The 24,609-nt window shown below is 39.0% G+C and overlaps 1 protein-coding gene across 2 annotated transcripts in view; it reads right to left on the bottom strand.

Moving 5' to 3' along the window:
• LOC108280423 (uncharacterized) overlaps positions 1-23,855 on the bottom strand; it is a 55,480-nt gene extending 31,625 nt beyond the window's left edge. The window contains exon 1 of one of the 2 annotated variants that reach the window (XM_053673845.1): positions 23,743-23,855. The gene's annotated coding sequence lies outside the window, so the exon portion shown is untranslated. The remainder of the gene's footprint in view (positions 1-23,742) is intronic. The other variant, XM_053673846.1, reaches the window with a different exon arrangement.
• Between the last annotated feature and the right edge of the window lie 754 nt (positions 23,856-24,609).

Raw genomic sequence — 24,609 nt, 5'->3', positions numbered from 1 at the left:
GTTGCAGAGTTTCTTCTGTGTTTTAACTACGACGTCTTAACCATTATTTTAACACTGAGACACACGACTCCCTTTAATTCGTTAACAAACACATTTGTAAGAATTCTGGTCAGCAAAACCCCGAAAGAACACCTGTGTGTCTCTCTCTCTCTCACACCCACCCCCCGCACACCCACATGGTCATCAGAGGTCATAAATGTACTGCTGGGACATGGGATGTCAAAGCATAGACAAAAGCTTATGTATTTAGCGATAGTTCTGTGTAAGTATCCTCGTTGGCGTACCATTTTCTGAAATCTTGTTTATAGTTTAAACAAAATGCACGACTCTTTTAAAACACCGTCTTTAAAAAAGGTTTTTTCACCCTTAAAATAACCTGGTTAGAAGGTAGGATATGTAATACATATTTTCATTTTCTTCAGACATAACACCGATGGTTTTGACCTTTCTTTCAGTAAAAGAGAACAACGACATCATACAGCCTTGAAGGACTGTAGAAATGTTTTACACATCACAGTGTTTTTCTCAACAACGTAGCCAATAAATAGTTCAATTATTTCACAAACCTCAGTCTGTTCATTTCTTGACAGAAGGATTACACATAGATCATACACATAGGGAGTTACACATGCATAACATGTCCAAAATTCTAATACATCTACCACATTCAGTCACCAGGTCTAGTATTTTCTGATAGATTAGTTACACAAACTGATAATTACCACAGAAGTAATTTCAGAAACAAAGATTCACTTAAACCACAAATGTACACATTGGTAGGGATCGTTAAACCCTAAAACACACGACTCGTACCTTAATTCATTAACATAAACACACTGTAAGCAGTCTGGTCAGCAAACCCCCAGGAAACACTCGACTCTCTCTCTCTCTCTCTCTCTCTCTCTCTCTAACACACCCACACACACGCACGCACACCCCCCACACCCACATACACACACACTTCAGATGTGTAGGACACTGTGTATAGGCCTACAAGACATTCCCGGGAAAATGTGTCTTCTAGTTTAAACAAAACTCTCGATTCTTTTAAGCAGCACTTTAAACATTTTACATCCTAAAGGGTTAGGTTTAGAAGGCATGTAATACGCGCGTTTCTTATAAAACACCGTCTTTAAAACGTTTACCTCCTAAAGGGACCTATTTAGAAGGTATGTAAAGTTTTTTTATTTTTATTATTTTTTTCTTTTTTACATTTCTTTGGGTATATCAATGTTTTAGAGTATTTATTTCAGTAAATTTTTATTCAAAGTCATGCCATTTTCTCAAAAAGTGCAATCAATAAAGTTTAATTTATTTCACAAGCTTACATTCTGCTCATTTATGTTCACATTCAACCATCATGTATTTTCTAACAGCAGAGCTATACAAAACAAACCCCCACAATCTAAATTTAATGTGGGGTTGCAAGATAAAAATTGTAATTTATTGAATTAATTAAATATTTAAAGTCGTACACATTATTTTGATGAGTGGTGTTGACATAATAATGTTGATAATTACATCAACTTAATATTGTGTGTAATTTCTGCGTTAATTGATTTAAAACAAAATTTACGTTGTAGTACATTTACATTTATTCATTTAACAGAGTGTTAGAGGACCTGTAGACTGAACAAATACTAAGGACATTACAATGTGATTATCATTTCACTTACCATTAAATTCTACTAAAGCAATGAATTTGGGGCATGTTCTCAGTTGTGATATGACCAATAGTGGACTCGTGTATAGGCTACACCTGCTAATACATTTGATGTACTATTTTGCACTAGTACACGTAGCTAATGCTAGTCATATTTAGCAGTGTAATTTGAATATCCACTCTTTAGTTTACCGTAGCAGTGGAAAAGAAGGAAAAAGTTTCATTTGACAAATCTGTTCATCTAGAGAGGGCTTTTCAATTGTGCTATAGGAAAGATAAGCATGATTACATTTCTGCTTATTCATGTAAACCTCAACTACATTGTGTAATCTAATTTCATGTATTGATACATTTTTTATTTTATTTTTTAAAATCTTTTGTCATTCGCACACGTAGCCTTCTAGCTCCACAGCCTTTGGACTGTGGATAGTTCTATGAGAGATAAAAGTAGTAGACACAGAGTGTTTATTTTTTGTCTATATTGCTCATTTCATTCAGTGCTTTAACGTCTATAAATCCTGCAGAGATGTTACGTATGAGATTTGTAATGTAAATCACGCTGGATTTTACTTACTATTGTTATAAAACTTAAAGGCAGTCATTTTTCCTGGATTAAAAGACTGCATTCTACTGCAGACAATCTAAATGGAGAAACATAATTTTAAAAATGATTGTCAACTTAACAACTTGTGCTCATAATTATGGTAATTTAGTATATAACACTTAAATTCCTTTTAAATAATGTGAAAATAAAGTGCGTTTGTGTGCGTCATATTTTTGTTTGGATGTGGGATACACATGGCCGTACCATGTATGGTAACGTTTCTGTCACGAATGGATGTGATCCAGATTTAACATGACTATACATATTTTTATGACCTACCACAGAGAGTGTTAGAAAAAAAACATGAGTGTGCAACTTGTGTGTGTGTGGGGTGGGGGGTGGGGGGACAACACATGGCCGTACCAGGTATGGTCACGATTTGGATGTGAACCAGATTTAACATAACTATATATATTTTTATGACCTACCACAGAGAGTTTCATATTCTATGTGAAAAGAAGGACCATGTGTGCAACGTGTGTGGGGCGGAAAAACACACATGGCCGCACCATGTATGGTCACGAATGGATGTGATCCAGATTTAACATAACTATTCATATTTTTATGATCATGACCCTTGATCTAGATATAGAGAGTTAGAATGTGTATCTTTTTGACCTTTGACCTATACCTGTCAAAACTACGGTTACAATATATACAAACTATCTCTCTCTCTCGCTAAACGGAACATCTCCTAACCAAATATGTGATTAGATGAAGGATGCTAAAGTAATTATATTTCTTTTGGACACAGTAAATAATAACTAAAACTATACTGTAGAAAAATTGTTCAGACATTAAAATATAAGAACAGTCAATACATTTTTCGGGCTAGGCTTAGCTTTAAGATTTGACACTTGAGAAAACTTAGTTTTTTTCTGTTATATAACGCGTGTAGACAATGCGAATGGGTTCACTTTATATCCTTCTGCTAAAAAAATAAAAATAAAAAAAAAAATAATAAAAAACACACACAAGACATGAACGTACTGAGAGAGAGAGAGAAAATTTGAATTTCAAAAACCTTTTATTTACATGCTTTTAAAACTACAACGACCTCTTTCGGTCCCACAGAGTCATTTCAAATGGCCCTAAAAGTGTCACATCTCGTGAGGAAGATAGGACGGATGCAAATGCAGTTTGACAGTTTTATTAAATAAGAGACACAGGCAGGTAAATCCAAAACGTGATCCAAAAACGTAATCCAAAACATGCAAGAAGTCAGGCGATCGGCAAACAGGAATAAACGGGGCAAGGCAGAAAACTATGTCGTAGTCACGGAAAGCAGGGTCGAGATACAAAACATGAAACAAACTATGACTATGAACTGGGAGCGGAAAAACCAGCGTGAACTAAACAGACGAATCTAAACATGAAACATGACATGGACAAGAACTATGACTATGATCGGGACAATGAGACTAACTGTGGTAAAGAATCAATACTAAGGTTCTACTCTACTATACCTATCTAAGTTTCTTATGTAATATTCCGCGCCGTGTGCTGGGAGGCACGCGGTATATATACAAACAATCAGCGTCGTAATAGCTGACGGCTGAGGGCAATTCAGACACACGTGAAACAACCAATGACAGAACGGGGAGGAGACAAAACAGAAACAAACAAATACACGTGTCGAAATGTCACAATTGTGAGCAAGGGAAAAGCAGGTTCTCACGCATCTGCTCGTGCACGCGCGCTCACATGCTCCACAGCGTGCTGCTTAAAGGGAAATCGTGACAGAATTCCCCCGCAAGGGCACCATGAAACATCCACCTCCATTGGCGGTCCCGGCCCCCTGAGCAAAAATCCCAAGCTGAACCTGGAGACCGCATAGCGGTCTTAGCGCAACAAAAAAGCAGAGCGACATTCACAGCAGAGCAGGAAAGCAGAGTTACGTCCTTGTCTGAACAGAAAAGTGGAGCGAAGTTCCCAGCAGAACAGGAAAGCGGAGCGATGTTCTCAGTAGAGCAGGATAGCAGAGGAACATCCTCGGTGGAGCAGGAAGGCAGAGCAGTGTCCTCGGCTGAACAGGAAAGCAGAGCGACGTTCTCAGCAGAACAGGAAAGCGGAGCGACGTCCTCGGCGGAGCAGGAAAACGGAGTGGCATCCTCAGCAGAACAGAAAAACGGAGTGGCATCCTCAGCAGAACAGCAGTCACGGGCCGGACCGCAAAACCTGAACATCAAGAACCCAATCCACTGTCTCTAAGTAGGCTTGGGATATGCCAGACTGCAGAAATATTCCCGGCAGCTGAAGAAGAACTCCAGCGGGTAGCTCCCCAATCTCACTGTCTCCGGCGGAAGTTCGACGGCGTAAATTTGGGGGAGCTGCACGGACAAGAAATGCGGCCAGTAATCCGAGCGTTTCCCGATGAGGTACTGTCTTGCTATTTCCATGGTTCTTGTAGCGTGATGTCTCCCCGGTCTTCCTGCTGCATCCATGTTAGGCAGAGTATTCTGTCACATCTCGTGACGTAAGGAAGATAGGACGGATGCAAATGCAGTTTGACAGTTTTATTAAATAAGAGAGACACAGGCAGGTAAATCCAAAACGTGATCCCAAAACGTAATCCAAAACATGCAAGAGGTCAGGCGATCGGCAAACAGGAATAAACGGGGCAAGGCAGGAAACTATGTCGTGGCCACGGAAAACAGGGTCGAGATACGAAACATAAACTATGACTATGAACTGGGAGCGGAAAAACCAGCGTGAACTAAACAGACGAATCTGACTGGGACAATGACTGGGACAATGACTGGGACAATGACTGGGACAATGACTGGGACAATGACCGCCACGCCAAAGTTTCTTATCTAATATTCCGCGCCGTGTGCTGGGAGGCACGCGGTATATATACAAACAATCAGCGTCATAATAGCTGACGGCTGAGGGCAATTCAGACACACGTGAAACAACAACCAATGACATAACGGGGAGGAGACAAAACAGAAACATAAACATAAACAAATGCACGTGTCGAAATGTCGCGATTGTCAACAAGTGAAAAGCAGGTGCTCGCGCACCTGCTCGTGCACGCGCACTCACATGCTCCACAGCGCGCTGCTTAAAGAGGAATTCATGACAAAAAGAAAAATAAATAAATAAATAGATTAATAAATAGGTCATTAAAAATAAATACCACTTCCAATTGCATCTGAAAAACCCACAGGGAGTATAGAAAAAAAGAAAACAAGTTTCAAACTGTAGTCACACAGTCTTCTAAAAGTTGATTAAATTTCACCTTCTGCAGCCACACATAATGCACCTTCCAGACACCACATATTTTCAAACGATACAAGATCCTTCATCTCTTTGTAGAACTTAAAATCGATTGATATCCTTGATTTTAACAGAATCACAAAAACCAATAAAATACTGTCCCCCGAATTTGACTCAATTTTATTTCTCTTGCTAACATATGGCCATCTTAGCCTGCCCAATGATAAAATTCATCAACTGACACTTAAAACTTTTTTCCGAGAGTATTTAAAACCAAAAATAAAAGTTTTGATTGAAAAACTCTCGTTAAAATGGCCAAACAATCTTTGTAAAACAATAAAAAAGAGGCTTCAATCTCTCACACTTCATAAACATGTGGAAAACAGTTTCTCTTAAGGCACAGAAAGGACATTCATGACTCACATCAGGATATAAAACACATATAAAAGAATTAACAGCCACTGCACCATGCATTAAATATAACAGAATGCCAAGGTGTGTCCACTCTTTTGTCCAGAAAAGTTTTATTTAGAGACATCACACAAACTTTGTATAGTTCCTTCCCAGATGGTAACTTGGGACCCACAAAAAGTAGTTTTTTAGATTTAAAAAAAACCCACCTAAACACTCATGTACATTTGATGAGACACTAAAACCAGGAAATGAATCCTGGTCACTGGGACTACTTATACCTTTGGAATATTCTTCCAGCATTTTCAGGACCTCTTCAGTTAACAGAGACCTCCATCCCACAAGGAACTGTGTGACTAGACGGACTGACCTCATCTTTATGTGTTCAGCCACTGCCACTGCATTCCCAAGCTCCGGTCCTGCTAGGCTCAGTAGGTCTCTCAGAGTGATGACTCCAGCCCTGCGGAAACCCTCTGTAAGCACAGGAAACGGCTTTCTTTGTGACACATCGAATATGGAACCATTTATGATTGGCTCCTGCAGCAACCAGTGGAGAGAACTTGTGCATTGCACTTTCTGCACTGTTAAAAGTCCCCACACTTTTAAAACATTGCGGTAAAAAAACGGAAGTTTCCTGAGGTCCATCTTCTTCAGGTCCATCCAAAAAAGAGGTTTATGTAAATCCAGCCCCTCAAATGTCCGTAAAATAACACATGCTACAGCCTTCCAATTTGCATTTACAGGTTCATTTAGTAGCCTCTGCACAAACTGTAAACGAAAGGCTGCTGTCCTGCTCTGCAAGTGTACCAGTCCATGTCCTCCTTCATGCTTGGGCAGAAACAGAACACTCTGTGGGACTCAGTGTAGTCTTTCCCCCCAAAAATTAGCCAAAATCAACTGGATTTTAGATAAAACATGTATTGGGGGATCTATGCATGCAAGCCTATGCCAGAGGGATGATGCTACCAGGTTGTTGATTATAAGCACACGTCCCCTAAAGGACACTTTTTTTACTAAAAAATTCTATTTCCCCAGACGACCCTTGATCTTCTCAACAGTCCCTTCAATGTTTTTCCCCATAAACACCTCATCTCCCAGAAAAAACCCCAAATACATAAAACCATGTCTAGACCACACTAAACGGTCTGGGAGGCTTGGTACGCCGCTTAACCATCTCCTGCTTAAAAACGCCATGCTTTTTTCCCAGTTAACCTTGGCGGAAGAGACCATTCTAAAATCGTCAGAGATCTTCAACAACGTATCAAAATCCCTCTGGCTACCAACAAGTATTGCCACATCATCTGCATATGCTGATAGTTTAAAAACACTCTCACATTTCGGAATTACTATGCCTTGCAGTTCAATTCACAATTTTGTTAAAAGAGGTTCAATTGCTAGGGAATATAACATGCCTGACAGTGGGCATCCTTGTCTTATTCCCCTATAAACTTTAAAAGGAGCACACAAGTGGTGTATATAAAATATACATGAAATAAACATGAGGGAGACCTAGTATGAGTAATATGTAATCTTATTGAGAATTCACTGGGCTGGTGGACTGTAAGAACAGATGTTCACCTAAGACATAACACACAGATAAGCAATGCGCAGGGGGATAACAATACATGTAGTTTATTAGTGCGGCAGGCCTCAGAGTGTAGGTGGGGTACGTCTGCACGCCGGCAGAAAGTCAACTAAGAGACACACACACACAAAGAGACACACACACACACACACACACACACACACACACAGGCCTGGTGTGTATGTAAAAAATAGAAATTATTCTGTTTCATGAAAAAACTATTATAGGATAATGTACATGCAAGCACTATAAAAAAAGAAATGTGGTACAAACATAAAATTTACTCATAATGTAGAGGTGGTGTGTTGGAAATTGTCCTTTCTCGACGAAAATCCAGTCAGGATGCGACACAGATAAGGTCAGGTTATTTTTAAAGAGTGAAACAAGACAAAATATATTTTGTAGCCGGAACTGCACCTGCGTGATAAGGGTCGCTCAACATTACCAATTGATGTATGTAATGGTGTTCCAGGACAGCTTTACTTGTTATCGCTATCTTCTTGATCTGCGAGACCAGTTTTCCATAGCAGGATAACGTTTGTGACAGAATCTCATCCTTCATAAAAGGCGGAACATTAGACAAGATGACTTTTTTTGACGGGGTTGACAAAGGAAGCACTAAGGTAAACAAACCATCAAGCACAACTCCATTGTCTACCATTTCGTTGGCCAAATCCACAGTTTTCAAAAACAAAACGACGGCACTATTCATACGGGCCGCAGACAGAATGTTGTCGTATCCAACAATCTCCCTCACCGGCCAGACTAACCTCCTTAACGCTGGCAGTAGTGGCCCACTTTTATAGGATGCCGCCGCGTGAGGGAATAATATTTCCCCGTACCTGAGGCAGCCATGCTCTCAACCACGGAAGCTGCCGCCCAGGCCAGCGAGAAAAATCACACACAAACACAAACAAACGCGCGCGCGCACACACACACACACACACACACACACACAAAACAAACAAGGGTAAATTTAGAGTCCCTCAGAAAACAAAGACCAAAGGAAATCGTATTTCTGAAGGAGAAAAAGATAGAAAAGGGAACAAACGAGATTTGGAGCAGCGGCCTCGGCCACGCTCCGCACACACTCACTCACTCACTACCGCTCCGACTCTGCCCACTCACTCAGTCCATGCACACACGAGAGAGATACAGAGAGATAGAGAGAGAGTGTGAGTACACTCCGTTCTGCAGTCTTTGACAACTCCAGAAGTGACCCACACCAATCTGCTGCTCTCTTCTGTCCCAGTGGCATAAAAACAGTGAATAATGTGATAAACAAATCAGCAAAGAGGTTGATTGCCTGACGTTTATACTTTTCTTCTTTGCTTTGGCTGCGATTTTGGATTTTTAAAATTACATTTCTCCATTTAGATTGTCTGCAGTAGAATGCAGTCTTTTAATCCAGGAAAAATGACTGCCTTTAAGTTTTATAACAATAGTAAGTAAAATCCAGCGTGATTTACATTACAAATCTCATACGTAACATCTCTGCAGGATTTATAGACGTTAAAGCACTGAATGAAATGCGTAATATAGACAAAAAATAAACACTCTGTGTCTACTACTTTTATCTCTCATAGAACTATCCACAGTCCAAAGGCTGTGGAGCTAGAAGGCTATGTGTGCGAATGACAAAAGATTTTAAAAAATAAAATAAAAAATGTATCAATACATGAAATTAGATTACACAATGTAGTTGAGGTTTACATGAATAAGCAGAAATGTAATCATGCTTATCTTTCCTACAGCACAAATGAAAAGCCCTCTCTAGATGAGCAGATTTGTCAAATGAAACTTTTTCATTCTTATCCACTGCTACGGTAAACTAAAGAGTAGATATTCAAATTACACTGCTAAATATGACTAGCATTAGCTACGTGTAGTAGTGCAAAATAGTCCATCAAATGCATTAGCAGGTGTAGCCTATACACGAGTCCACTATTGGTCATCACTATTGAGAACATGCCCCAAATTCATTGCTTTAGTCGAATTTAATTGTAAGTGAAATGATACTCACATTGTAATGTCCTTAGTATTTGTTCAGTCTACAGGTCCTCTAACACTCTGTTAAATTAATAAATGTAAATGTACTACAACGTAAATTTTGTTTTAAATCAATTAATGCAGAAATTACACACAATATTAAGTTGATGTAATTATCAACATTATTATGTCAACACAACTCATCAAAATAACGTGTACAACTTTAAATATTTAATTAATTCAATAAATTAGAATTTTTATCTTGCAACCACACATTAAATTTAGATTGTGGGGGGTTGTTTTGTATAGCTCCGCTGTTAGAAAATACATGATGGTTGAATGTGAGCATAAATGAGCAGAATGTAAGTTTGTGAAATAAATGAAACTTTATTGATTGCACTTTTGAGAAAATGGCATGACTTTTAATAAAAATTTACTGAAATAATTGCTCTAAAACATTGATATACCCGAAGAAATGTAAAAAAAAAAAAAAAAGAAAAAAAAAAAAAAGTTTTTACATTCCTTTTAAATAGGTCCCTTTAGGAAGTAAACGTTTTAAAGACTGCGTTTTATAAGAAACGTGCGTTTTACATGCCTTCAGTGAAAATAGTGGTCCATATTTAATGCATTATAAGGTGATCCTGCACAAGGACATGTCTTTGTAACTGTAAGTGACGAGTCAACTTAATCCTTCACATGGTATTCATGAGGTGCCATAAGTTTCTGCTTCTCTATGGGTCATGCTGAAGTTTGAACAAAATGGTTTGACTTAATATCCGCAGCAGCAGTGTACAAGTCATTTCTTCCTAATTTGTTTATTAACTTTTTTTGTATGCCTAAATGCAATAAAAGTTATTTGCCAGATTCAGATGCTCCTAAACAAATTATTATAAAGTATGAGTTGGTAACTGATCAACAAAGACTGTACTATCATTTCTAATATAATGCATTAAATATAGACCACTATTTTCATTGAAATATTTCAGAGTTTTTTCTTTTTTCTTTTTTTTTTACACTAGTTTACACTAAATGTCTAATATTCTGTTCTGTTGGAAATATGCCTGAACTGTTACCCCCCCCCCCCCCCCCCCCCCTTCCCCCGAACCCCCAGATCAGGACTGGGTAAAGACAGACTGGTGATCTGATCTATATTATATATACGTGTACCTTAGATAATGCCTCTCTGAACGCCATGGTGGGACGTTCCCAAGTTGAAGTACTGTACAAGTCCTAAGCATTAGATCACCCCAATTACTCTTGTATACTCTTTCCATACCATCATGATCTTTGCCTGACGAAAGGCTTAAGGCTTAATTCTAAAATCACCAGATACCAAATGCACAACCGTTTTGTCTTGCTGCCATCACAAAATAAAAATGTTTAAACCTTAAGTAACGTAGTCACGGAGGGTGCATATATTTTTCCACACTACATGAAGATTTGGGATCCTTATAGACTGTGGAACAGAAATGTACTCAGTGTGTCTCCACCATTTTATTTCATATTGGAGTACAACCATTTTTCTTTTTTACCATTAAGGATGAAACACTTGTTTCTTTTAAAACATCGTCTTTAAATTTTTTTCTACCTCCTAACTAAACCCTCGGACTTAAGACACAATCTTTGGAGTTGTTGACGCCCTGCTCAGGGTTAAACAACAACGTCTTTATATTACCTTCATTAATAAATTGTCAAACTAACCTCTTGTTTTTTTTTTGTTTTGTTTTTTTTTGGAGCAAAAGTCAGGTCCTCTCTCATTTCAACAGGTCCTCTTGTTGGTGAATACACAACAATCATCTAAGGGTATTAGGATTTCTCGGAGCAGACATTGTAACAGATAGTTGCAGAGTTTCTTCTGTGTTTTAACTACGACATCTTAACCATTATTTTAACACTGAGACACACGACTCCCTTTAATTCGTTAACAAACACATTTATAAGAATTCCGGTCAGCAAAACCCCCAAAAGAACACCTGTGTGTCTCTCTCACACACCCACCCCCGCACACCAACATGGTCATCAGAGGTCATAAATGTACTGCTGGGACATGGGATGTCAAAGCATAGACAAAAGCTTATGTATTTAGCAATAGTTCTGTGTAAGTATCCTCGTTGGCGAACCATTTTCTGAAATCTTATTTATAGTTTAAACAAAATGCACGACTCTTTTAAAACACCGTCTTTAAAAAAGTTTTTTTCACCCTTAAAATAACCTGGTTAGAAGGTAGGATATGTAATACATATTTTCATTTTCTTCAGACATATTGTCACTTCAGACTCCACAACGAATAACACCAATGGTTTTGACCTTTCTTTCAGTAAAAGAGAACAACGACATCATACAGCCTTGAAGGACTGTAGAAATGTTTTATACATCACAATGTTTTTCTCAACAACATAGCCAATAAATAGTCCAATTATTTTATAAGCCTCAGTCTGTTCATTTCTTGACAGAAGGATTACACATAGATCATACACATAGGGAGTTACACATGCATAACATGTCCAAAATTCTAATACATCTACCACATTCAGTCACCAGGTCTAGTATTTTCTGATAGATTAGTTACACAAACTGATAATTACCACAGAAGTAATTTCAGAAACAAAGATTCACTTAAACCACAAATGTACACATTGGTAGGGATTGTAAAACCCTGAAACACACGACTCGTCCCTTAATTCATTAACATAAACACACTGTAAGCATTCTGGTCAGCAAACCCCCAAGAAACACATGACTCTCTCTCTGTCTCTAACACACCCACACACACGCACGCACAACCACACACCCACATACACACACACACACACTTCAGACACTGTCACCAGAGCTCATAAATGTAAAATTTACACTATCTACAGAACTGTCACCCCGGGAAAACACATGTGTAGGACAGTGTGTATAGGCCTACAAGACATCGCCCGGAAAATGTGTCGTCTAGTTTAAACAAAACTCTCGATTCCCGATTTAAAATAACTATATATATATTTTATGACCTACCACAGGGTGTTAGAAAGAACATGTGTGCAACGTGTGTGGGTGGAACACATATGGCCGTACCAGATATGGTAACGTTTGTGTCAGGAATGTATGTGATCCAGATTTAACATAACTATATATATTTTATGACCTACCTCAGAGTGTTAGAAAGAACATGTGTGTGCAACTTGTGTGGGTGGAATACACATGGCCGTACCAGGTATGGTAACGTTTGTGTCACGAATGTATGTGATCCAGATTTAACATAACTATGTACATTTTTATGACCTACCTCAGAGAGTTTCATATTCTATGTGAAAAGAAAGAACATGTGTGCAACGTGTGTGGGTGTCTGGAATACACATGGCCGTACCATGTATGGTAACGTTTGTGTCATGAATGTATGTGATCCCGATTTAACATAACTATAAATATTTTTATGATTATGACCTTTGATCTAGATATAGAGAGTGAGAATATGTATCTTTTTGACCTTTGAGTACACCCCTCACATTTTTGTAAATATTTGATTATATCTTTTCATGTGACAACACTGAAGAAATGACACTTTGCTACAATGTAAAGTAGTGAGTGTACAGTTTGTATAACAGTGTAAATTTGCTGTCCCTCCAACATAACTCAACACACAGCCATTAATGTCTAAACCGCTGGCAACAAAAGTGAGTACACTCCTAAGTGAAAATGTACAAATTGGGCCCAAAGTGTCAATATTTTAAGTGGCCACCATTCTTTTCCAGCACTGCCTTAACCCTCTTGGGCATGAAGTTCACCAGAGCTTCACAGGTTGCCATTGGAGTCCTCTTCCACTCCTCCATGACGACATAACGGAGCTGGTGGATGTTGGAGACCTTGTGCTCCTCCACCTTCCATTTGAGGATGCCCCACAGATGCTCAATAGGGTTTAGGTCTGGAGACATACTTGGCCAGTCCATCACCTTCACCCTCAGCTTTTTTAGCAAGGCAAAAGTCATTATCATGCTGGAATACTGCCCTGCGGCCCAGTCTTCAAAGGGAGGGGATCATGCTCTGCTTCAGTATGCCACAGTACATGTTGGCATTCAATTCAATTCAATTCAATTTTATTTGTATAGCGCTTTTTACAATAGACATTGTCTCAAAGCAGCTTTACAGAAATATCAACATGGTATACAGATATTAAAGGTGTGAATTTATCCCAACTGAGCAAGCCACTGAGTGGCGACGGGGGCAAGGAAAAACTCCCTAAGATGTTTTAAGAGGAAGAAACCTTGAGAGGAACCCGACTCAGAAGGGAACCCATCCTCATCTGGGTAACAACATTCATGGTTCCCTCAATGAACTGGAGATCCCCAGTGCCGGCAGCACTCATGCAGCCCCAGACCATAACACTCCCACCACCATGCTTGACTGTAGGCATGACACACTTGTCTTTGTACTCCTCACCTGGTTGCAGCCACACACGCTTGACACCATCTGAACCAAATAAGTTAATCTTGGTCTCATCAGACCACAGGACATGGATCCAGTAATCCATGTCCTTAGTCTGCTTGTCTTCAGGCTTTCTTGTGCATCATCTTTAGAAGAGGCTTCCTTCTGGGACAACAGCCATGCAGACCGATTTGATGCAGTGTGCGGTGTATGGTCTGAACACTGACAGGCTAACCCCCCACCCCTTCAACCTCTGCAGCAATGCTGGCAGCACTCATACGTCTATTTCCCAAAGACAACCTCTGGATATGACGCTGAGCATGTGCACTCAACTTCTTTGGTCGACCATGGCGAGGCCTGTTCTGAGTGGAACCTGTCCTGTTAAACTGCTGTATGGTCTTGGCCACCGTGCTGCAGCTCAGTGTCAGGGTCTTAGCAATCTTCCTATAGCCTAGGCCATGTTTATGTAGATCAACAATTCTTTTTTTCAGATCCTCAGAGAGTTCTTTGCCATGAGGTGCCATGTTGAACTTCCAGTGACCAGTATGAGGGAGTGTGAGAGCGATGACACCAAATTTACCACACCTGCTCCCCATTCACACCTGAGACCTTGTAACGCTAACAAGTCACATGACACCAGAGAGGGATAATGGCTAAATGGGCCCAATTTAGACATTTTCACTTAGGGTTGTACTCACGTCTGTTGTCAACGGTTTAGACATTAATGGTTGTGTGTTGAGTTATAATGGTTGTGTGTGAGGGGACAGCAAATTTACACAGTTACACAAGCTGTACACTCACTACTTTACATTGTAGCAAAGTGTCATTTCTTCAAAGTTGTCACATGAAAAGAGATAATCAAATATTTACAAAAATGTGAGGGGTGTACTCACTTTTGTGAGATACTATATATATATATATATATATATATATATATATATATATATATATATATATATATATATATATATATATATATATATTGTGTATGTCACATTTCAAAGTACAGGAGATGGAAGCTAGCAAAGATTCTTAAACATTTAGTAACAAACAAACATACAAAACACTCTACAGCTAGGAAAAAAACACTGTGGCAAAGACAAAATACAGCAGCATAGACAAGGTATAGTGAGACGATAACGTGAGACAAAGAGTGCATTGCAAACTGACTATATACAAGAGTGCTAATTACCAGGAATGTGAATCAGGTGGTCATGTGACAATGAAGCAGTGGCTGTTGGGAACTGAAGTTCAGAGTTCCCTTACTGATTTCTTGACAGAACCTCCCCCAAGTGCACTTCTCCTGGAGCACCCAAAATACATTCCCTCTCTCTGGCGGTCCTGGCCCCCTGGGCAAAATGTCCAAAGCTGAACCTCCTCAGCGGAGCAAGAAAGCAACGCAACGTTCTCAGTGGAACCGGTAAGCAGAGCGGCATCCTCAGCGGCACAGGTAAGCAGAACGGCATCCTCAGCGGGGCTGGACAGTAGGCCATAGAGGGGAGCGAGGTTCTCCGTGAGGCCAGAGAGGGGAGCGAGGTTCTTTGCGAGGCCAAAGGGAGGAACTATGCTCTCCATGATGCATAAGGGGGAAACTATGTCCTCCGTGGAGCAGGAAGGGGGAGCGACATACGGCGTGCAGCAAAGAAGAGAAAAGATGTCTTCAGCGGAACATGGAGGCAGAGCGACGTCCTCAGCGAAGCAGGATGGCAGAGTGACGACCTCAGCCGAGCAGGAAGGCAGAGCAACAACTTCAGCCGAGCAGAAAGCAGAGCGACGTCCTCGGGGAAGCTGGATGGTAGCGCGACAACCTCAGCCAAGCAGGAAGGCAGAGCAACAACTTCAGCCGAGCAGGAAAGCATAGGAAAGCGTATAGAGGGCAGCACTTGGGTACGTCGGGACACGGAGCAACGTCTTCAGCCAACCAGGGCAACTGAGCGATGTCCTCGGCTGATCCGAAAGGCTGAGTGGCGTCCTCAGACGAGCAGGGAGGCTGACTCAAGTTCTCCACTGACTCCGTCCGCTGGACCAGATCCACATAGGGGAGGGAGGGTGGGAGATGGCACCAGCCCAGTCAACAGGCTCCCACTTGTACCCGGAGTCCTCCATGTCCTCCTGCTGCTTACGTAGCACAGCTTGGTGCTCCTCCTCCTGCTGGCATAGCGTAGCGTAGTTCTCCGTGAACATAGGTGGTAGAGTGAAGCCCAGGTATTTCATGATTATCTGCTGCTTCTGAGTTATAGGTTTCACGTTCTGTCACATTTCAAAGTACAGGAGACGGAAGCAAACGCAGATTCTTAAACATTTAATAACAAACAAACAAATGTACAAAACACTCTACATCTGGGAAACAAAACACTGTGGCAAAGACAAAATACGGCAGCATAGACAAAGGTATAGTGAGACGATAACTATTTTGTATAATTATATACAAGAGTGCTAATTACCTGGAACGTGATTCAGGTGTAGGTGGTCATGTGACAATGGAGCAGTGGCTGTTGGGAACTGTAGTTCAGAGTTCCCTTACTGATTTCATGACAGTGTACAAATGGCAGAAATTCAAGACCATTCTTGCCCTTATCAGGAGTGACTGACCAACAAAGATCACTCGAACAGCAAGACGTATAATAGTCCACGAGGTCACAAAAGAACCCAGGGTAACTTTGCAGCAACTAAAGGCCTCTCTCACATTGACTAATATTAATGTTCATGAGTCAACCATCAGGAGAACACTGAACAACAATGGTGTGCATGGCAGGGTTGTAAGGAGAAAACCACTGCTCTCCAATAAGAACATTGCTGTCTGCAATTTGCTAGCAATCATGAAAAGCCAGAAGGCTACTGGAAAAATGTTTTGTCAATGAATGAGACCAAAAATAACAACATTTTGGTGAAAATCAGAAGCAATATGTTATGAGGAAGGAAAACTCTGCATTCCAGCATAAGAATCTTATTCCATCTGTGAAACATGATGGTGGTAGTATCATGGTTTGGGCCTGTTTTACTGCATCTGGGTCAGGAGGACTTGCCATCATTGATGGAAGAATGAATTCTGAATTATACTATTGAATTCTAAAGAAAAATGCCAGGACATTTGTCCATGATCTGAATCTCAAGAGGAAGTGGGTCATGCAGCAAGACAAAGACCCTAAGCACCCAAGTCGTTCGACCAAAGAATGGTTAAAGAAGAATAAAGTTAAGGCTTTTTTAATGGCCAAGTCAAAGTACTGATCTTAATCTGATGGAAATGCTGTGGTAGGACCTGAATCAAACAGTTCATGTGAGGAAACTCACCAACATCCCAGCTAAAATTCCTCCAAGCTGATGTGGAGGACTGATCAACAGTTCCTGGAAACATTTAGTTGTAGTTATTGTTGAACATGGGGGTCACACAATATACTGAATGCAGAGTTTCACATTCTTTTGCCACTCACATATATATATATATATATATATATATATATATAATATTTTAATCTTAATTAATTTTTTGCTGTGAATTCCCCACCCCTAATTAAAATCAAATACTGCATCAAATGGCATTATACTCACATATTAGCAGTTTAACATGGTGGTATGTCAAAATTTATGTTTAAATTTGAAAGGGTATTTCCTTAATTAAATGCCTATGCATTATTGTGCACAAAGAAAAGTGGCAGAGGATTTGTTTTCCTGTAAAGGGCTGATGATGCATGGGTTGAGAAAGGATGTGTCAATTCACTGAAATACCTTTAAAACTTGCCTGGAACTACACTGAAATGAACACAATGAAACTCTCAGAGGAAAAAGACAGAACTAGATCTATCTAAACTCACTAGAAAAGGTCATGGGCAGGTATAAACAAAGGTAACTACCAGTTTAGGCCATGCACATTTTGGTTTTAAATCTAAATGCAGCACTCAGTCTTTTTGGGTAAGAGTCTACCAATGTACCACATCTCGATTTGACAATTTTATTTCACTTTCCTTGTAAAGAGTTTCCAGATCTATCAAAGTAGAGGGGGCTCTCCGGTGGTGGCTCATACAGGGGCTCTCCTGTGCACAACTCTCTTCAAGCCATTCTACAGGTTTTCAATAGGATTTAGATCTGGGCTCAGACTGGGCCATTCCAAAAATGTTGACCTTCTTCTTTTAAAGACATTTCTATCTTGACTTATATTTGTGCTTTGGGTTGTTATCATGCTTGAAGATGAACATTTTCTCCATCTTCAGCTATCTAACAGAGGCCTGCAGGCTTTGTGCCAAAATAGATTGGTATTGGATATATCCATGATTCCCTCCATCTTTACTACAGCTCCAATCCCAGCTGAAGAGAAGCAGTCCCTTAGCATGATGCTGCCAACACCATGCTTCACCATGAGTATGATGTTCTTTAGGTGAAAAGTAGAATTGTGAATTATGCCCAAAGTTCTTCCCTGTTCTCATCAGACCATAACATATATTGCCACAAGGTTTGGGGTGATTGTATATATGTGTTAGCAAAATCTATGCAAGATTGGATTGTTTATTTTTGTGTATGTGAGAGAGAAAGGCCTTCTGCTCTAGCCACCCTAACCCATAGCACAGACATGTGAAGAATACATGTCACATACACAGAGTGACCAGTGCCAGTACCAGCCTGCTATACCTGCAGCTCCATCAATGTTGGTAATGTTGGTATTTTTGGCCTCTTGGTAGCCTCCCTGAAAAGTTTTTTTTTTTCCTTTCACCAGTTTTTGGAAGGAACATCCTGTTATTGGTAATGTCACTTTGGTTTGCCATTTTCTCTTGTTGATGTTGGCTTCATGGTATTCCATAGTACATCTAATGTATTTGTACCCCTCTTATGATCAATACCTTTCAACAATGAGATCGTTGTAAGCTTCACCAATTTCATTGCTGACTTCGGCAGTAGGATGAAACCAAAAACATGTCAAGAAAATCCTTCAGAAACAGCTGATCTTTATTTGGGGTTAATCAATATCACTTCATTTATGACAAGTATATGATAATTCTTTTTGGCCCTGAGTTTGAATGTGATTGTTTAATTCTGAGTACACACACATGCCCCATAAAATGTTTTTATTTGGTTGTTTGTTAACTCACATTAAATGTGGAAAAAGATCTAAAATGTTGTCTTAATTTTTTTACATCACAAAAACCTGCAGTTTTAACACGGGTATGCAGACTTTTTATATCCACTGTATATAACTTGCATATATTCAGTGCATCAGTCATGAGTCATCTTTTTGTCTCCATGATAAATTAGAAGGTACTTGAGCGCCCTTGATTTTTGCATTTAAATTTCATGCCCTAGAATGCCTAGAATAAACATTTACACTAAATTTATAGTATTTATGTCTGTGAGGAGTTTCAAATGTTCTCCCCATGCCTCCATGTGGGCTTCATTTGGATAATCCAGTTTCCTCCTCCCACAAACATGCATGTAGATGGATTGGCTATGCTGAAATGCCTCTGGGTGTGAATAAGTGTGTGAACATGTGTGTGCATGGTTCCCTGAGATGGACTGGCATCCCATCCATGGTGTATTCTCACTTAGTGAACAGTGTTCCTGTAGCTGGAAGCAGTTAGTGAAGATTAAAGAATGAATGATAACCATAACGCATCATAATGCCACCATAATGGGCAGTAACTGGCTAGCCCTTATTCTTTCTTATATCAGCATTGTTTGCTTATATTACCTCTTTTAACTGTGGACTCAGACTCTGTGACAGCTGACAGGCACAGGGCAATGACACAAAGCCTAATCCGCCTGCAAGACTGTAGACATTGAAATAAAGAAGTCTGGGCCAGGAGTCTGGAATGACAAGCATGCCAAAGTGTTTCTAACCACTGGCACTGACAAATCCTGTCACAAATAGCATTTTATTCAGAGATGTTTAGGGGATTCACAAAGTGTTAGTTTTATTCATGTTATTTTGAAGTGAGTTGGAAAAGAGCTTATAGTTGGAGCAGCACTTTCACAGTATCAGACCAATTTAATTGAACTATTTAGATACATCAATTATATATAAATATATTATTTTGATTTTGGCCCTTTTCCTTTGTATGTGGAGCAATTATAAACAAAAATGATTAATATTAGCCAAGACATAAAGTAATTTCATTATAAATGATAATGCATTAAAAAATGACAAAAGCATACAAGATACAAGATATGGTGATTTGCTAAGGAAAAAAATAAAGAGACACAGCATGCGCATCATTATGTTGCTATGATAATCAATAGTAAAAAGACTACTGCATGTAAGAATAATTGTTAGAAAAAATCAAAAGAATATTTAAAAGTATTTAAAACATAGCAGATGTTCATTTACAAAAGAATGTTGTACTTAAAACTGATCAAACATGGAAGAGATACCTGACATTCCAGGTGTAACAAGAATGTAGTGAACTTTAAGTGAAGATTAAGTTGGCATGCGTGTACAAAATAAAACTGTCTATATGTATATTTATGTGCTATGTATCTGTTTAAGCACTACTGTAATAGCCATATAAAGAGAGAGAGAGAGAGAGAGAGAGAGAGAGAGAGAGAGAGAGAGAGAGAGAGATAGATACCCATTAACTAATTCATAGAACCCCTTTCTACCTTTTCAAGTTTGTTATACATGTTTCTTTTCAAGCACTGTGTTCAGACATTGCAAATAATTAGTCTGAAGGTTAAGGGTTCTTTAGATTTTTGCTTCGTCAGCATCAAAAAAAGTCTAAACATAGATTAAACTTAGAAACAATATAACTGGCTGGTTGTGATAAGAATAAAAGGCAACATGAAAAGTGACTTAATTCCCAATGAGATTTCTCCATGTTATATATGACCTTTCTACAGTATATGCCATTAAGTGCTAGTTTCCATAAACACTCACATGCAGATACAGAAAGTATCCGGAAAGGGCCGGTGTGGGTGGAGGTTTTCATTCCAACCAAGCAAAAATCTAAACAACCCTTAACCTTAAGACTAATGATTTGCAATGTCTGTGTGATATTTTTGGTTGGATGTGTACAGAAATTCATTATTAATCATTTACTTATTTTTTCACCAGCCTTATGTATGTGTGTGTGTATGTGTGTGTCATAATTTTGGTTGGATATGTGTGTGCTTTTATAGACAGGGTCGTATGCGTGTGTGTGTGTGTGTGTGTGTGTGTGTGTGTGTGTGTGTGTGTGTGCAGGAATGCACCGGAACCGGATTTATAGTTTACAACTGATAATAATCAATTAGCTATGGCCTAAATAATTAAACAGGTGTCTTTTGTTCTGATTGGTCAGGGGTATCTTCTGCATGCATGTCTGTTTGTGTGTCTGTGTGTGTGTGGAATGTACATGACCATACTATGTATGAATACATTGTATGTGAAAAAATGTGTGTGTTTGTGTTGCGGGAATGCCCCAGAACCGGATTTAAAGTTTACTACTGATAATAATCAATTACCTATGGCCTAAATATTTAAACAGATGTCTTTTGTTCTGATTGGTCAGGGTGTGTGTGTATGTGTGTGTGTGTGTGTGTGTGTGTGTGTGTGTGTGGGAACGTACCAGAACCGGATTTAAAGTTTTTTAAGTAAACACACACATTTCTGTGTGTGTGTGTGTGTGTGTGTGTGTGTGTGTGTGTGTGTGTGTGTGTGTGCGGGAATGCACCAGAACCTGATTTAAAGTTTACTACCGATATATATCTTTAACTATGCCTGTCAAGATCAATGATGGTTGGTGATGACCTATGACCTACTCCTGTCAAGACCTGTCAACATAAATATGATTCATGATGACCTTTGACCTAGACCTGTCAAAATAAGATTTTACAAAATATATGAAATATACTAAATATACACACACACACATATATATATATATATATATATATATATATATATATATATATATATATATATATATATATATATATAAATACATATACACACACACATACATATATATACATATATACATACATATACACACACACACACACATATATATATATATATATATATATATATATATATATATATATATATATACATATACACACACACACACACATATATATATATATATATGTATATATATATATATATATATATATATAAATACATATACACACACACACACATATATATATATATATATATATATATATATATATATATATATATATATATACATATATATACATATACACACACACACACACACATATATATATATATATATATATATAGAGAGAGAGAGAGAGAGAGAGAGAGAGAGAGAGAGAGAGTTTTTGTTTGTTTGTTTATCCCAAATATATGTATTTATTTCACTTCGTTTTTCATTTTACTTTGTTAAATTATTTGTTTGTTTGTTTGAACAAAGCCTATAAGTGTTCCTACCACCTTAGTTTGACCACAGTGGATCTAGGCAATTTTATTTACAGATTTATACGATATATTATCTACAGACTTATACATCTACAGATCTATACAATATTATTTATGAATTTTGCAGAGCATAACCTTCAGCTTTTATACAACATTATTCATACAACATGGTCTATGGATTTTATACGGTGATAATTACACACTTTGTACAACACTGCAGTAACATTCATACACATTCACTCTTTTTTCATGCAATTCCACACACACTTTTGCTGGACCAACATTTCTGTATCTTTTTTTCCTAAACCCAAACTTTTCCTGACCAGAGCAAACTTGCGCCTGGCCCCTTTTACACACCACGGCGATATCTCAGGAAGAACTAATTCCATACTTTTAATATCTTCAAAACCAATATTAAACCATCACAACACCATACTCAAAACACCATATTCAAAACACAATACTCAAAACACAATATTAAAAACCACAACGTTCATAACACCATGCTCAAAACACAATGCTCGTGTTACGAAGCGTAGACGGAGACAAGCGCGGGCGAGCGGAGAGATGGCGTGTGACTGAACACAAAACGAGAATCGAATCAGGACAGGGCAGGTAAGCTGTATATCAGGGACGTAGGCAAAAGCGTAGTGAGAGACGAGCGTGAAGTCGAGCACCAGGGAAAACACTTATAATGAAATCGGCTTGGTAAACAAACAGAGACGAGGCTGCTGAGCGGTTACTTGACAAGCGGCTAATGCTAGGGAGGCCCTTATATAACCTCAGGTGTTTGCAGGTGTTCGTGATTAGAACTCTGACGAACTCGAGCGCGGGTATGACTGGGAAGTGTAGTCCTCCTCCGCCACGTCCCTGGGCGGCACTACACTTTGTGAGCTGCCGCGCCGATTTCGCCATGTCGTAACAGCTCAAAGCACAATATTCATAACACAATATTCATAACACCGGTGACCCGCACGTTCAGTCCTGAATTAATTAATATTAATCCAGCGGTAGCCGCGGGATTTCCCAAAATATTTTTATTAGCTAATTCTCCCTTCCTCAAAAGGAAAGAAGGCAATAACCACGAGTGAAAGCAATAATCTGTTATTAAACATAGATGTGCACACAAATTTCATTACTATTTACAAATATATGTTTTACACGGACACGTTTGCAAACGTTTATGTCTTCATCTCACTCCAGTCTTTATATCATGTGAAAAATGCAAAACTTAACTTTTTTTAACTTTCAAATTTCTAATTTACTAGGTTCTTTTAAGAGAGTCACGGAACTGATCAGTCCGATAATGTCTGGATGGCGGAGCTCGTCCCCTCGTCAGGGTTCGGATTTCCCGTTGAACCTCCTGGCTGGGGCTCGCCAATTCAATGCAGGAAATTTTTGGCTTCTTCAGCCTGCACTGGCCCTGCTAGCTCACAAACTTAAACTATGAACTTAATTAAGCAATCTGACTTGTATTTTTAGAGAAATAACCTAGCAGAACTCACGGAGAGTGGATTCAGAAGAAGCATGCTTATTCAGCAGTCAGGAAGACAGCAAAATGAACCCAGCTGTGCCCAGGGGTACACACTTCACTCCAAGTGTAACATGCACCAAAATACAATCGTTTACAATGTCTTATATACAATTAAAGCATCCATGTACATTAGGGTGTGCCCTTATCACAATTCTGCACACATTTTTCACTTTATGTCTTTCTAACCGGCCTCAAGTTTTTTTCATTACTGCAGCTGTCATGTATTTGCCTTCTCTTTCACGCGGACGTCATGAGTGCATGCGGTCCTTATCTATTCCTATGCAATGGCCTCTCTCTTTTTTTTTCCTCTACTGTGTTCTGGGTAGGTGCTTTAAATGTTTCATTTGTTTAATTTGTTTAATGGCATTTAATGTTATCCTTGCATCTAAATGTACGATCCAAAACCATCTACCCTGGTTCTTCTAGGCAGAACCCTGGACCCCCCACTAAGAAGAAAAAGATAAATATTTTTTTCCCAAGCATACTTTACTGTTCCTTTCATAAAGAAAAAATATGCATATATCATATGGTGCACAAACCCCCAATAACCCTCTGCTTCTAAATACACTCCAAGCTACCCAGATCCCCTGGACAGTGAACAGAAAAACTGTTTCCCCCAAGATCTTATGTAAAACCCATGATTGTTAAAAAGTAATTCTTTTATGTGTTTAAACTACACAAAGTTTTCAAAACTCTTTTTCTGTGTGCGTGTGAGTGGGCTTGTCTATTTTCCATACGCATGTATTTTCTTATCTACCCCTGCAGGCTCACTTTGCTCGGGTCCTTTCGACACTAAGTTTTTTTTCATTTATTGTGAAGGAGGGTCTTTCTTTTTCAT

Source organism: Ictalurus punctatus, chromosome 20 (genome assembly GCF_001660625.3).
Source record: "Ictalurus punctatus breed USDA103 chromosome 20, Coco_2.0, whole genome shotgun sequence".
NCBI classification, from domain to species: domain Eukaryota; kingdom Metazoa; phylum Chordata; class Actinopteri; order Siluriformes; family Ictaluridae; genus Ictalurus; species Ictalurus punctatus.
This window is presented reverse-complemented; position numbering and strand designations above follow the sequence as displayed.